Source organism: Ambystoma mexicanum, chromosome 13 (genome assembly GCF_040938575.1).
Source record: "Ambystoma mexicanum isolate Mex_15411 chromosome 13, UKY_AmexF1_1, whole genome shotgun sequence".
Taxonomy (NCBI): domain Eukaryota; kingdom Metazoa; phylum Chordata; class Amphibia; order Caudata; family Ambystomatidae; genus Ambystoma; species Ambystoma mexicanum.
The window spans coordinates 655,143,842-655,158,924 of record NC_090938.1 but is presented as its reverse complement, the minus strand read 5'-3'; the positions used below and the strand labels follow the sequence as shown (position 1 = coordinate 655,158,924).

At 49.8% G+C, this 15,083-nt stretch overlaps 1 protein-coding gene across 3 annotated transcripts in view; it reads right to left on the bottom strand.

Moving 5' to 3' along the window:
• The window catches only part of SCRN2 (secernin 2), a 294,151-nt gene that overhangs the window by 188,356 nt on the left and 90,712 nt on the right, over window positions 1-15,083 (bottom strand). The window contains exon 2 of one of the 3 annotated variants that reach the window (XM_069634647.1): window positions 11,866-12,044. The exons of 1 other annotated variant lie outside the window; for it this stretch is intronic. The gene's annotated coding sequence lies outside the window, so the exon portion shown is untranslated. Of the gene's footprint in view, window positions 1-11,865; window positions 12,045-14,867; window positions 14,888-15,083 lie in introns of those variants that run through there. One more of the 3 variants, XM_069634649.1, reaches the window with a different exon arrangement.

The window sequence follows — 15,083 nt, the reverse complement described above, 5'->3', positions numbered from 1 at the left end:
ACCTTCCGTACCGGCACATATGCCTCTGACCACGCTTGGGTGGGGTTTATGGTGTCAAATATGGTGGGTAACACACTTGCTTGGGCTGCCCCTTAAGTCACCTTGGGCAATCCTCTCCTGCAAGTCTATGGGGCCTTCATTAACCTGTTAAATCAAACCTTTGAGAGACCAGAGAGGGTCTATTCTGCCTGTGAGGATCTGCTAGACATCACACAGGGCTCTATGGATCTTCTTTCTTACATCACATCCTTCAAGCGGACTGCGGCAGATGCAGGAGGGCCAGAGTCGGCCCAATATACCATCTTTAGAAGAGGTCTGCGGGAATACATCAAGGACGAACTGGCCAGGACCTCTCGACCAAACAACTTCTCAGAGCTACTCTCCATTGTCCTACAAATTGATTATTGCCTGACTGAAAGGCAAGCTGAAAGACGGAAGAGTAGGAGTCTACTTCCCCAGACTACGGAACACACACCATACGCTCCTCCGATAACTAAAACTTCCAGGGACGAACCTATGCAAATCAGGGCTGCCCGTAGACCCCTGACTCTCGATGAAAGAAAGCGAAGACGGGAAAAGGGCCTGTGCATGTACTGTGGTTCAGACACTTATCTGTTACACGACTGTCCCGAAGTACCTCCACATAGATCGGGAAAAGATCTACCTCGGTCCTAAGAGGGACGGGTATCGAGGTTCACCTGCCAGTACCATAACAACTCAGACGGTATGCTTACAGGGTGAAGACAACAGACGTATGGTGGTCTCAGTCCAAATAATACTCAGCAGGAAAAGGATTGATGCCTTGGCCTTGATTGATTGTGGAGCCACAGGAAACTTTATCGACACTGTCTGGGGAGACCGAGAAGGTATCCCAACAGTAATAAGAAAGGGAAATCAGAACGTGGATGGAAGGCCACTCAGCTCGGGACTTATCACTCATACCACAGAAGAACTCTTAATCGCAGTCTTTCAACATCAGGAAACCCTACAGTTTGATATCATAAGAGCAGCCCACTTCCCTTTGATGCTGGGCATTTCATAGTTAAGAAAGTATAACCCGACCACAGACTGGGCAAAGAATCTCATGGAGTTCAATTCCATCTACTGTCACCAACACTGTCTACTCCACTTCGACCTAGAATCAGTGAAAACATTGCCTTCCACTCCAGCAGACACCATCAGCATTAATTGTATCCCTCCTGATCTCGCTGAATTCTCTGATGTCTTTCATGACAAGGTTCCCCAGGATCTCCTGCGACATCGACCAGAGGATTGCGCCATAGAACTCCCCCCAGAAGCCTTGGTTCCGTTTGGGCAGATGAATTCCCTCTCCATTCCAGAGAAAAGGGTGCCGGGAGAGTACCTGGATTCTAACCTACAGAACAGACTAAATCCCCCTTCCCATTCCCTGGCTGGGTCTTCGCTATTCTTCATATCGAAGAGGGATACACTGGAGCTCAGACCCTGCATTGATTATAGGGGGCTCAATCGAGTCACGGTTCGTGGACGCTACCCAATACCCCTTATTAGGGATATCTTGGAAGCTGTTTAAGGAGCCATGATATTTTCCAAATTGGACCTACGCAGAGCATACCATCTTCTTTGCGTAAAGAAAGGAGACAAGTGGAAAACGGCCATCAGGACCCCTTTTGGCCATTTTGCGTACTAGGTGATGCCGTTTGGTCTCGTTAATGCCCCGGCAATCTTCCAGAGATTACTGGACCGACTCTTCTCAGACCCATTGTTTCACTCCGTGATTATCTATCTAGACGACATACTCATATTTTCCACTTCTTACCAAGAACATCAAGAACATCTCTGGGAGGTTCTTACATGCCTGTGAAACAACCAACTCCTGGTTAAGCCAGAAAGGTGCCACTTCAGAGTCTCTCCCACACCCTACTTAGGATACGTCTTGTCCAGTCAAGGTATCGAGAGGGATCAGAACCAGGTTTCAGCTATCCTCAATTGGCCTGCTCCATCATCGGTCGAGGATGTTCAGCTATTCTTAGGACTCGCGAACTTTTATCGCAAATTCATCCCGAGTTTCTCTGAAGTGATTCTTCCCATCACCTCCATCTAAAAGAAAAATACTGCCTTTGAGTGGCGAGGGTGTCTTCCAACGTCTCAAAGCTCTGTTTTGTTCTGCTCCTGTTCTTCGCCAGCTGAACTAGACACAAAACATCCTAGCTGATGCCTTCTTGCGCTCAAACCCTTGGAATAGAATCTGTTTTCGGCCTCAAGACCGTTTCTTCAGGAGAAACCGCTTTGTGAACTTGGTTTCTTCATTTCTCCAAGAAGTTAGGGAGGCCTCAGTAACTTTACCTCCAGATCTCCACCGAGACTGCAGACTCCCCTTCGAAAGAAAGGAAGGTCTAATCTTTGTCATTGGCAGGCTATTTGTACCGGAAGATTCCTTAAGGAAGCAAGTTCTGTTGTGGTGTCACGAAACCAAGCTGGCAGGACATAGAGGCTTTTCCAATACTGTGAACCTTGTCCGTAGGAACCTCTGGTGGCCAACCCTCAGATTGGATGCAAGATCCTACACACAATCCTGTTCGATTTGTGCTCAGAACAAATACTGCACACTATGCCCCCTTGGCCTACTGAAACAAAGTCCGGTTCCTGCAAGGCCGTGGAATCAAATCTCCACTGATTTTGTAGTAGACCTTCTAGCCTCCCATGGTTGTACAGCCATCATGGGAACCATTGACTCCTTTTTAAAAAAATGGCCCATTTCTCTCTACTTCCTGGTTTCGGAGATAGCCAAAGTATTCTTCAGAGAGATCTTACGCCTTCATGGCTTACCTGAATGCAAAACAAAAGAGTTGATGGCTGGAAGGTTTAGAATAAATCTTGACCTCTGGCATTGCTCTGGGCAACCCTCCAGACCATCGTTCTTCGCCTGCCAAGCCATTACAAAAGGGGAAAAACCATATGCAAATCAGGCTTGGTCCCACCCCCAAAGGGGTAGTCCAGCCCGAACTGCTAGGTCACATCCCTTTTGCACGAGACCACAAGCATCCCCAGACATGTTTCAGCCTTGTTGGGCGTCATCAGTGAGGAGTAGCTTGGGTCTCTAGGCCCAGCAGGCAAGGGACCCACGTCTGGGCATACCCTTCCCACTCGGGGTGACAATAGCAAAACAAAAGAGTTGATGGCTGGAAGGTTTAGAATAAATCTTGACCTCTGGCATTGCTCTGGGCAACCCTCCAGACCATCGTTCTTCGCCTGCCAAGCCATTACAAAAGGGGAAAAACCATATGCAAATCAGGCTTGGTCCCACCCCCAAAGGGGTAGTCCAGCCCGAACTGCTAGGTCACATCCCTTTTGCACGAGACCACAAGCATCCCCAGACATGTTTCAGCCTTGTTGGGCGTCATCAGTGAGGAGTAGCTTGGGTCTCTAGGCCCAGCAGGCAAGGGACCCACGTCTGGGCATACCCTTCCCACTCGGGGTGACAATAGCAAAACAAAAGAGTTGATGGCTGGAAGGTTTAGAATAAATCTTGACCTCTGGCATTGCTCTGGGCAACCCTCCAGACCATCGTTCTTCGCCTGCCAAGCCATTACAAAAGGGGAAAAACCATATGCAAATCAGGCTTGGTCCCACCCCCAAAGGGGTAGTCCAGCCCGAACTGCTAGGTCACATCCCTTTTGCACGAGACCACAAGCATCCCCAGACATGTTTCAGCCTTGTTGGGCGTCATCAGTGAGGAGTAGCTTGGGTCTCTAGGCCCAGCAGGCAAGGGACCCACGTCTGGGCATACCCTTCCCACTCGGGGTGACAATAGCAAAACAAAAGAGTTGATGGCTGGAAGGTTTAGAATAAATCTTGACCTCTGGCATTGCTCTGGGCAACCCTCCAGACCATCGTTCTTCGCCTGCCAAGCCATTACAAAAGGGGAAAAACCATATGCAAATCAGGCTTGGTCCCACCCTCAAAGGGGTAGTCCAGCCCGAACTGCTAGGTCACATCCCTTTTGCACGAGACCACAAGCATCCCCAGACATGTTTCAGCCTTGTTGGGCGTCATCAGTGAGGAGTAGCTTGGGTCTCTAGGCCCAGCAGGCAAGGGACCCACGTCTGGGCATACCCTTCCCACTCGGGGTGACAATAGCAAAACAAAAGAGTTGATGGCTGGAAGGTTTAGAATAAATCTTGACCTCTGGCATTGCTCTGGGCAACCCTCCAGACCATCGTTCTTCGCCTGCCAAGCCATTACAAAAGGGGAAAAACCATATGCAAATCAGGCTTGGTCCCACCCCCAAAGGGGTAGTCCAGCCCGAACTGCTAGGTCACATCCCTTTTGCACGAGACCACAAGCATCCCCAGACATGTTTCAGCCTTGTTGGGCGTCATCAGTGAGGAGTAGCTTGGGTCTCTAGGCCCAGCAGGCAAGGGACCCACGTCTGGGCATACCCTTCCCACTCGGGGTGACAATAGCAAAACAAAAGAGTTGATGGCTGGAAGGTTTAGAATAAATCTTGACCTCTGGCATTGCTCTGGGCAACCCTCCAGACCATCGTTCTTCGCCTGCCAAGCCATTACAAAAGGGGAAAAACCATATGCAAATCAGGCTTGGTCCCACCCCCAAAGGGGTAGTCCAGCCCGAACTGCTAGGTCACATCCCTTTTGCACGAGACCACAAGCATCCCCAGACATGTTTCAGCCTTGTTGGGCGTCATCAGTGAGGAGTAGCTTGGGTCTCTAGGCCCAGCAGGCAAGGGACCCACGTCTGGGCATACCCTTCCCACTCGGGGTGACAATAGCAAAACAAAAGAGTTGATGGCTGGAAGGTTTAGAATAAATCTTGACCTCTGGCATTGCTCTGGGCAACCCTCCAGACCATCGTTCTTCGCCTGCCAAGCCATTACAAAAGGGGAAAAACCATATGCAAATCAGGCTTGGTCCCACCCCCAAAGGGGTAGTCCAGCCCGAACTGCTAGGTCACATCCCTTTTGCACGAGACCACAAGCATCCCCAGACATGTTTCAGCCTTGTTGGGCGTCATCAGTGAGGAGTAGCTTGGGTCTCTAGGCCCAGCAGGCAAGGGACCCACGTCTGGGCATACCCTTCCCACTCGGGGTGACAATAGCAAAACAAAAGAGTTGATGGCTGGAAGGTTTAGAATAAATCTTGACCTCTGGCATTGCTCTGGGCAACCCTCCAGACCATCGTTCTTCGCCTGCCAAGCCATTACAAAAGGGGAAAAACCATATGCAAATCAGGCTTGGTCCCACCCCCAAAGGGGTAGTCCAGCCCGAACTGCTAGGTCACATCCCTTTTGCACGAGACCACAAGCATCCCCAGACATGTTTCAGCCTTGTTGGGCGTCATCAGTGAGGAGTAGCTTGGGTCTCTAGGCCCAGCAGGCAAGGGACCCACGTCTGGGCATACCCTTCCCACTCGGGGTGACAATAGCAAAACAAAAGAGTTGATGGCTGGAAGGTTTAGAATAAATCTTGACCTCTGGCATTGCTCTGGGCAACCCTCCAGACCATCGTTCTTCGCCTGCCAAGCCATTACAAAAGGGGAAAAACCATATGCAAATCAGGCTTGGTCCCACCCCCAAAGGGGTAGTCCAGCCCGAACTGCTAGGTCACATCCCTTTTGCACGAGCCCACAAGCATCCCCAGACATGTTTCAGCCTTGTTGGGCGTCATCAGTGAGGAGTAGCTTGGGTCTCTAGGCCCAGCAGGCAAGGGACCCACGTCTGGGCATACCCTTCCCACTCGGGGTGACAATAGCAAAACAAAAGAGTTGATGGCTGGAAGGTTTAGAATAAATCTTGACCTCTGGCATTGCTCTGGGCAACCCTCCAGACCATCGTTCTTCGCCTGCCAAGCCATTACAAAAGGGGAAAAACCATATGCAAATCAGGCTTGGTCCCACCCCCAAAGGGGTAGTCCAGCCCGAACTGCTAGGTCACATCCCTTTTGCACGAGACCACAAGCATCCCCAGACATGTTTCAGCCTTGTTGGGCGTCATCAGTGAGGAGTAGCTTGGGTCTCTAGGCCCAGCAGGCAAGGGACCCACGTCTGGGCATACCCTTCCCACTCGGGGTGACAATAGCAAAACAAAAGAGTTGATGGCTGGAAGGTTTAGAATAAATCTTGACCTCTGGCATTGCTCTGGGCAACCCTCCAGACCATCGTTCTTCGCCTGCCAAGCCATTACAAAAGGGGAAAAACCATGGTTAAGGTTAAGCCAGAAAGGTGCCACTTCAGAGTCTCTCCCACACCCTACTTAGGATACGTCTTGTCCAGTCAAGGTATCGAGAGGGATCAGAACCAGGTTTCAGCTATCCTCAATTGGCCTGCTCCATCATCGGTCGAGGATGTTCAGCGATTCTTAGGACTCGCGAACTTTTATCGCAAATTCATCCCGAGTTTCTCTGAAGTGATTCTTCCCATCACCTCCATCTAAAAGAAAAATACTGCCTTTGAGTGGCGAGGGTGTCTTCCAACGTCTCAAAGCTCTGTTTTGTTCTGCTCCTGTTCTTCGCCAGCTGAACTAGACACAAAACATCCTAGCTGATGCCTTCTTGCGCTCAAACCCTTGGAATAGAATCTGTTTTCGGCCTCAAGACCGTTTCTTCAGGAGAAACCGCTTTGTGAACTTGGTTTCTTCATTTCTCCAAGAAGTTAGGGAGGCCTCAGTAACTTTACCTCCAGATCTCCACCGAGACTGCAGACTCCCCTTCGAAAGAAAGGAAGGTCTAATCTTTGTCATTGGCAGGCTATTTGTACCGGAAGATTCCTTAAGGAAGCAAGTTCTGTTGTGGTGTCACGAAACCAAGCTGGCAGGACATAGAGGCTTTTCCAATACTGTGAACCTTGTCCGTAGGAACCTCTGGTGGCCAACCCTCAGATTGGATGCAAGATCCTACACACAATCCTGTTCGATTTGTGCTCAGAACAAATACTGCACACTATGCCCCCTTGGCCTACTGAAACAAAGTCCGGTTCCTGCAAGGCCGTGGAATCAAATCTCCACTGATTTTGTAGTAGACCTTCTAGCCTCCCATGGTTGTACAGCCATCATGGGAACCATTGACTCCTTTTTAAAAAAATGGCCCATTTCTCTCTACTTCCTGGTTTCGGAGATAGCCAAAGTATTCTTCAGAGAGATCTTACGCCTTCATGGCTTACCTGAATGCATACTGTCTGACCGGGGCTCCCAATACACCTACAAAATTTGGAGCGCCTTATGCAAGAACTTGGGTATCCAGAGGGCTTTGTCTTTGGGATATCACCCACAGACTAACAGGCAAACGGAGCGGCTGAATAGCACTATGGAACAATACTTGAGGTGCTTCATCAATTCACAAGACTACTGGGTGGAGCTGCTACCCACAGCAGAATTTTCCTACAATAATGCTACTCATTCCGCCACTAAACTCAGTCCTTTCTTTTGCACATATGGCCTACATCCCTGTACTTTACCCAGCTCGATTACTCCTGCTTCTAAGATTCCTTGCATTGATTTTTTGTTATCAGTAATCGCTGAAGCTCACAAGCCAGCTTTCAGAAACCTTAAGGATTGCAAAGAGAAGGACAAACAACGGTCAGAGAGGTTTTGCAGAGAGGTACCTGATTAGGGATTGCTACCAAGGTCTGGCTGTCCCCTTAGTGCTTACATAGATGGGTTCCCCCATCTAAACTCTCTCCCGGCACATAGGGCCTTATGAGATTTCGCCCAAGGTCTACCCAGTGGCCTTCAGGCTTAAGTTGCTGAAGACCCTCAGTCGATTACACCCTGTGTTTCACTCCTGACTGCTTCGCCCTTCGATTACAGATCCTTTCCAGCATCAGCGAACAAGACTTCCCATCCCGGCCTCTACCAACCCCAAGGAGTATGAGGTATCTCAAATCTGCGACTCTCGGTATCACAGAGGCGGCTTGAATGAAAAGGCTACTCTTCTTTAGAAAACTCTTGGGAACCCAGCTCGTCCATACAAGCCCCTTGCTTGTTGCAAAGGTTTCAAAGACTTCATCCAGGGAAGCCTGGAATTACCGGGTATCGACAGGGGCATACTGTCACCTCCGTACCCCCATGGCGTCTTTGGAGGCGCTGGACGTTCCGCCATTGATTTGGCCGGCACGTCTTTTCCACAGCATGTGTTAGCGCTCTAGTGGTTTCTAACATCGCCGCCTGACGCTATATGTTCAGCCTAGCAGAATTTGGTGGAGCGTTGCAACCCACTTCCTCTTAGAGGTTATACACGGTGTATATGCTTGCCTATTTGCATTTGCTTGCTTGGTCCTGTTTTTCTCTCCTGTCTGTCATTTCTCCTCACTCCGCCTTGCAGAGCGTGGTCTCCCTTGGTTTTCAGTGGCTTTTCTCGTCCTGGGCACCCGGTCTCGCTCCGGTCTCCCTGCTTCCCTTCTCTCTGGGATTTTACCCTGTCTGTCTGTTTCGGCGAGGGGGCCACTAATCCACCAATTTGACAGGCAGACATAGTGGCTTCCCCCCACAATAGGCCTTATCTCTTTAAGGAAATAAAAACTACAAGGAAGAAAAAGAAGGGAAGAAAAGGTCGGACTATGGAAACCCTCTCAACCAGTCCGGAAGAATCAGGTGAGGAGTTGGGGTTTCTCTCTGATTCGGATACCAATCTTGACAACGACACACGTTGGGCTGTTCCGGTACAAGCAGCTACGTTTTGGCATATCCTCCACCACAGTCATTTCTAAAAATGAGATTTATCAGGTCATCAAGCACATACCCCAGTGCTTAAACTATAGCGATGACATTCTAATATTTGGGGCCTTGCAAGAAGCTCACAACAACACACTACATAGAGTCTGCATGGCATTGCAGCAGGCGAACCTGAACCTCAACCTGACTAATTGCAAGTTCAGCAAATCCACTCTTCAGACACATTTTCTCTTGTGGTGAACTGCAACTGGATCCAGAAAAAGTGCAGGCACTGATTGACGCTCCCATGCCATCTTCCATCTCGGCTGTGCGATCTTTTCTAGGAATGGCCAGTGTGATGAATCAGTGATGATAATCCCTTAACAAGGGGACAATGGAAAAGTAGCACTCGCGTGTGCTCGGATAACTTTGTTTTCAGTCGCGTGAGGGGTAAACGCTGCAGAAAACAATTGTCAAACACTTTTGAACATTTTAAACTTTATATAGAAGTGGTCGTGTATGCCTAATTTCGATTTCCTGGGGAAGAGTGAACTGTGCATCTTTATTCACGTGAACATTAATTGTCCATAAAAGAAGTAAAGTGTTTAAACATTGTATCTACAGTTGAAGAGAGAGCAAGCATTGCCCAAACCAAGAGTATTCACCTATTAAGACTAGAAGCAGTCTTTCTTAAGGCCAGAACACAATCTAACCAATACTGTGAGCCTACTAAAAGTTCAACCTTGTCTAAGATACAAGTGTGAAAGCATTACCTGAAGCCAAGAGAGTGACACCAAACCTTATGGGTAATTATTTTGGCTAACACTGAACCTCAACCTGACTAATTGCAAGTTCAGCAAATCCATTCTCAAGTTCTTCAGACACATTTTCTCGTGTGGTGAACTGCAACTGGATCCAGAAAAAGTGCAGGCACTGGTTGACCCTCCCATGCCATCTTCCATCTCGGCTGTGCGATCTTTTCTAGGAATGGCCAGTGTAATGAATCAGTGATGATTCCTCCCAGAAACCTGGCCTGGGACCCTTCTCATGTGGCCCGGTAAAGGCAGATGCTTCCTGCTCCCGACCCTGGTGGTGGTGTACTGCGGGAGGATCACATGCGGGGGACAGGCTAGGAAGACTGGGAAGCCCCCTTGTTTAACTTGCCCCATAAACCCACACTTTTTATGGCTGTTTGTCAACCAGTAGAAGTTAAAATAACTAATTTTGCTGTTAAGAACTAAAAGGCCCATGATTCCATAAGTGCTGGGCCGATGAAGAGGGCTGAAGAGTCATGCTGTAGCAGTACTCAGGCAATTAAGCCTAACAGCCCACACCTGAAGGTACCTGGGAAACATAAAAGCCACCCTCAGGTGCAGGCAATAGGAGGGAGCAGGAATTCTGACTGGAGTGCTTGATGTAGTAGAAGAGGCAGCAATACAAGCAGAAGTGAGACAACCAAAGGACGCTTGAATGTTGATGCAGCAGAGTTCACCTGCTTGTTCTGTGAGGGTCCTGTTCACCCGGACCGTGACTTGCAGAGGCTGCACAGCGGAAGGCATGCAGGAAGGCTGCCTGTCCCCATGTGAGCCTAATTGTGGAGATTGCTGTGCGAGTGGCCTTGGGAAATCTTCCCAAAGACGGACCCATTAGATATACTGGAGGCCCAGACACGATCTGCATACGACTTTGATTAGGAAGGGCCATTCAACAGAGTCAAAGGCCTTTTCAGCATCCAAGGTAGCCACGACTATGGGGGGTCTCCCCGCATACATTATGCATCATGGGGAAGAGGCATCGAAGATTATTTTGTGTGGACCTACTCGGGATAAAACCTGCTTGGTCCAGGAGAACCAGAGCTCCCATATGAGGAAGGAATCTATCGGCCAACAATTTGGCTAGGATTTTATTATCTGTATTAATGAGGGAAAGAGGTCTGTACGATGCACAATTGAATAGGTCTTTGCCGTATTTAAGGAGAAGTGTGACTACCGCTATCCTAGTGGATTCAGGCAAGAGGCCCGAAGCTAAAGAGAATTCATACATGCGACTTAAGTGTGGGGCCAGGATGTCTGCATACTCTTTACAGAATTCGTCCGAGATGCCGTCCTGCCCCGGGGACTTGCCACTTGGGAGATTATTGCTAACCCTACGGATTTCCGCAGTGGAGTTCCTCAAATCCACAAAATGCGGGTTCTAACCATCCCAGTGCCTCACGGTCCAGGTATGCCCTGATTTCCCTGGGAGAGATCGATAATTGGGAAGAATACATTAGGTTATAGTACTCCCAGAAGATCTTATTAATCTCGCCGGCATCACGTACCGGGAGCTTGTTCGGATCAGCAATCTCCAAAATCCCTCCCTGGCTCATATCCTTACGGATTGCCCATGCAAGAGTACGGCTGGGTCTACCACCTTCAGCATATTTTATCGCCAACACCGGATCCCCCAAGAACCTGTCTTCCCTGTGGCTGTTTCTGAAGGTGCACAACTTTTATCTGCAAGCCTTTTACCAGCCTGTGGGTCCCCTCCCTGTGTCTGTGTATGTACCAATTCCTTTATTACACTTTCCAATTGGCGTAGTGTGGTTCTCAAAGACTTAAGTACCCCACCCTCCCTGGAAATGCAACAGCCCCTTGTGACCACATTAAAGGCCTCCCACACCATTCTATAGTCAGTTACTGATTCCACATTGATCAAACAGTATTCAGGATACCCCCCAGATACCCTCCCGGAATACCTCATCCTCCAGAGCCCGCGGGCGAAAACCGCCAATGGGTGGTGGATGATGTGCCACGTTGGGGACAGAGACTGTAACCAATACTGGGGAATGATCAGACAGTGTTCTGAGTAGCATTTTTGACTCTAACGCCTTACTAGTCAAAGGGATTGACAGCATGACATAGTCTATCCAGGAGGCAGTACCGTTTGCCCCAAAGTAGAATGAGAACTCCCTGTTGTTTGGATGCATATACCTCCATATATCCACTAGGCCCAATGAGTCTGCGATATCGGCCCAAGCCGTGGCCGCCCTTAGGAGTGCAGTCTGTGTGGTTATTGATCAATCCAAGTCCAGGGACATTGCTAGGTTAAAATACCCCACCCACACAACATCGTAGATAGCAAATTGATGAAGCACAGCAGCACAATTCGGATAAAACTCAGGTGAGTCTACATTAGGAGCATAGACAATAATAAACAGCATTTTTGATCCCAAACATTCACCTGCAAGCAAGATGTACAGCCTTTCCGAGTCGTGTATCCTGTCATGCAGACGTAACTTTAGGGACTGATGCATATAAATCGCCACTCCCCTTGACGGGGACGAGTAGGAGGCCCCGTATCTATGCACACTCCAACCCCTGGCCAACGGAAGTGGATCATCCCTCGAAAAGGCGTGTCTCCTGTAGGCACAGAACATTTACCTTATGTAATGTAACATGATTAACCAACATACAGAATTTGTTATTATTGGTGACTCCCCTGATATTCCAGGACTTTATAGTTAGGGGCTCGCCCATCATTGCATTGTACATGATGGACCGAAACTTCAGGTACCCCAATATGGGCGGGGCCTCCACCTCCAGAGACCCATCAGGAGGAACATCCACCCCCCCCAAACAAGTGTTTCTGTAGCATGACGCAATAATCACTTACGCACCACAAACCTAACATTACCCCAGGTATCTCCCCACCCACCCACAGCAGAAACTCCAACCTACCGGCATACTTAACTTTTAGAAATCAAAACGCAGTGGCTGCTTCAATGGGGTGCTGGTCGCGGGCACACAGCTCGAAGAACCATCAACAACAACACATGTTCATCTTATCGTGGCACAACTATACCTCAATTCGGGACTCAAGGATCAGTAGAGAACAAGGATCCACATTTCACCCCAGTAGGAGAACTAGGACCGATAAATGGTAGTCATAGCAACAATCAACCCAACCATGAATGGTGAGAGGAACCAGTTAGTGTGCCAGGGTCAATCGTTTCGTTCCGCCTGGGGAAGCACAGGGTCGGGGAGTTCAGAGACAAAGCGGTCAGCAGAGGCAGGGGTGGTAAAAACCCAGGACTTGCCATTGTGGACAATTCGGAGATTAACTGGAAACAGCATGGTGTACCAAAGGTTTTTCTTCCTGAGCTTGTTTTTAACATCCTGGAACGATTTCCTCTGTTCCTACACCTGTGGGCTGATTTCCGGGAAGAGCCTCATGATCGCTGAGCCGTACCGCAGTTCTCCCTTTTCCCATGCAGTTCGAAGGAGGATGTCTCTGTCCCTATAATTAAGGATCCTTGCGACAATGGGCCTGTCCGGTGCCCCATGGGGAGGCCTGGGGGCCAGGGAGCGATGTGCTCTTTCGATTAAGAACATGTTGGACACTGGGGGGCGATCAAGTACATCCATAAACAGCTTTTCCACAAACACCTCCATGTTGTCGGTGTGAGTTTATTCCGGCACTCCCATGCGGACGTTGTTTCTGCGTGATCTCCCTTTGAGATCATCATTCTTGGCTCCACACGTTGCAGTGACAGCTGCAGGCTCACCACCTCTCTCTGCATGAACTCTATTCTGTCCTTGTTATTGCCAATGCGCTTCTCTGCTCCGCCTCTGTCATGCAGCCACATAGTTTGCCTATTTGGATGTCAGATTTATCAACCCTGCAGGTTCATGTGTCTATTTTGGAGCCCAGGTTGTCTGTACTGTTTTTCAGGCTCAACAAAGTTTGATTCAGAGTGGAAACGCCAATGCCGCTAGCAGTAGAGGAAGTGGTCGGTGGAGAAGAGGGCAGTCACTGGTGTGCAAATTGGTCCAGCTTTGCCTGCTTTTTATTATTCCCCATCCTGCTCTGTGACCTTCAAGCGATGACAATGGGGGACGATTGTGGGAGTTGCAGGAGGAGTGTAGGGGGGATAGGAGATAGCAGCCATGTCTAGTTTGCACACAGGTCCTCCACGGCCACCCCTGGACCCCGCTTCAGCGCTTGGAGGAGTCGAATTGGGGGGGCACTACCCAGCGGAGAGCAGATGCTATGAATGAGAGCACTGAGCAGGCAGAAGATAGACCCCCCCCCCCCGGCGAGGCAGGAGCCAGGGCCGTCTACAAGGCTAGCCCACCAAGGCCAGTCCAGGCCGGTATCCCTCTCTGCAGGTCAGAGGGGACTGGCTGAGGCCCCCGCGTGGAGCAGAAGTTTGCTGGGTGGCTCTCCCAACGTCTGGAACAGACCGCAGCCCAGGGCGAAGCCTGAACGGGCCCCCAGCCCAGAGGAAGCTCAGAAGAGAGGGGCACCGCACATCCGGGAGAGTCGACCGCCCCAACCCCCAGGAATCCTCCCAGGCTATGGGAAGGTGCCAGCTCGCTGGCGTAGGGCAGGTCAGCAAGGGAGAGGAGCCACAGAAGGGATCTGGAGCACAGTGGGAACACTGGGGGGTGTACTCACATGCTCCGGGTTACAGGGTGTCCACTCTAGTTGTAGTGGTGCGTCCCGCAGGCCACACGACCCCATGGGTGGAAGGCGGTGTGCCGCCCATGCCTCGGTTCTCTGCAGCAGCACAGGCCAGCACTGGAGGGTGTCGCAGGGTCTCAGTCCCTCCCAATGCCAACACGGGAAGCAGCCAAAGTGGGTCCGGGCGGCGCAGCTCCCTCTCGCCAATTTAACGCTGCTGGTGGAAATCCGATGGGACCACTATAAGAAGGATGTTAAAGGATTTTCTTCATTTCTGGTAAAGAGCCGTTTCAGGCAGTGGTCATCTTGTAGCCGCGCAAACAGCACCCCCCCAAAAAAACTCCCCTTCTAAAGCTTTGTTTACAGCTATAACATCTGCTAGTTTGATATGCAAAAAAAGAAAGTCTTATTTATTATAGATATTCAAACTTTCTTAACACAGTGCATAACAACACATTTGTGTGAAAGGATCTCAGATACACTGCTTTACCAAAGTGTGTGCTCCTTGGCACGTAATTTGATCTCAGTGGGCATTCCCAGCAAACAACAAGGGTTGCCTAAAAGGGACCTGTGCCCAAGGTGCTATGCTGAAATGGCAGGTGCTGAAAGCACTGCACCAGAATATCTGGCTACGTAGCTTGTCGAGTACCTGCACTTTTTTCTATTTAAACCACTCATCAAAACCATTTACTTTGGGTCACCTTATCATGCAGCTTTCCTTTTGCCACGTAACAGCCCCAGGAGTTCCCTGGTTTGAGTGATTCCCTTTCCTCACTCACCGGTATTCGGCGTCTCCTCTGGGCGGCTGTCAGCTCCTGCTCTGCTTACATGTCCTCAGTGGACGGCGATTCTTGCTCGCGCTTCGCTACTCTCTCTCTCTCTCTCTCTCTCTCTCTCTCTCTCTCTGTGCTTTGCCGGCAGCTCAGCCCTCATCCCGCGGATGCTACCAGTGACTTACAATGATCAGATTTCTTCTCCAGCCCGCAGCCTCCCTG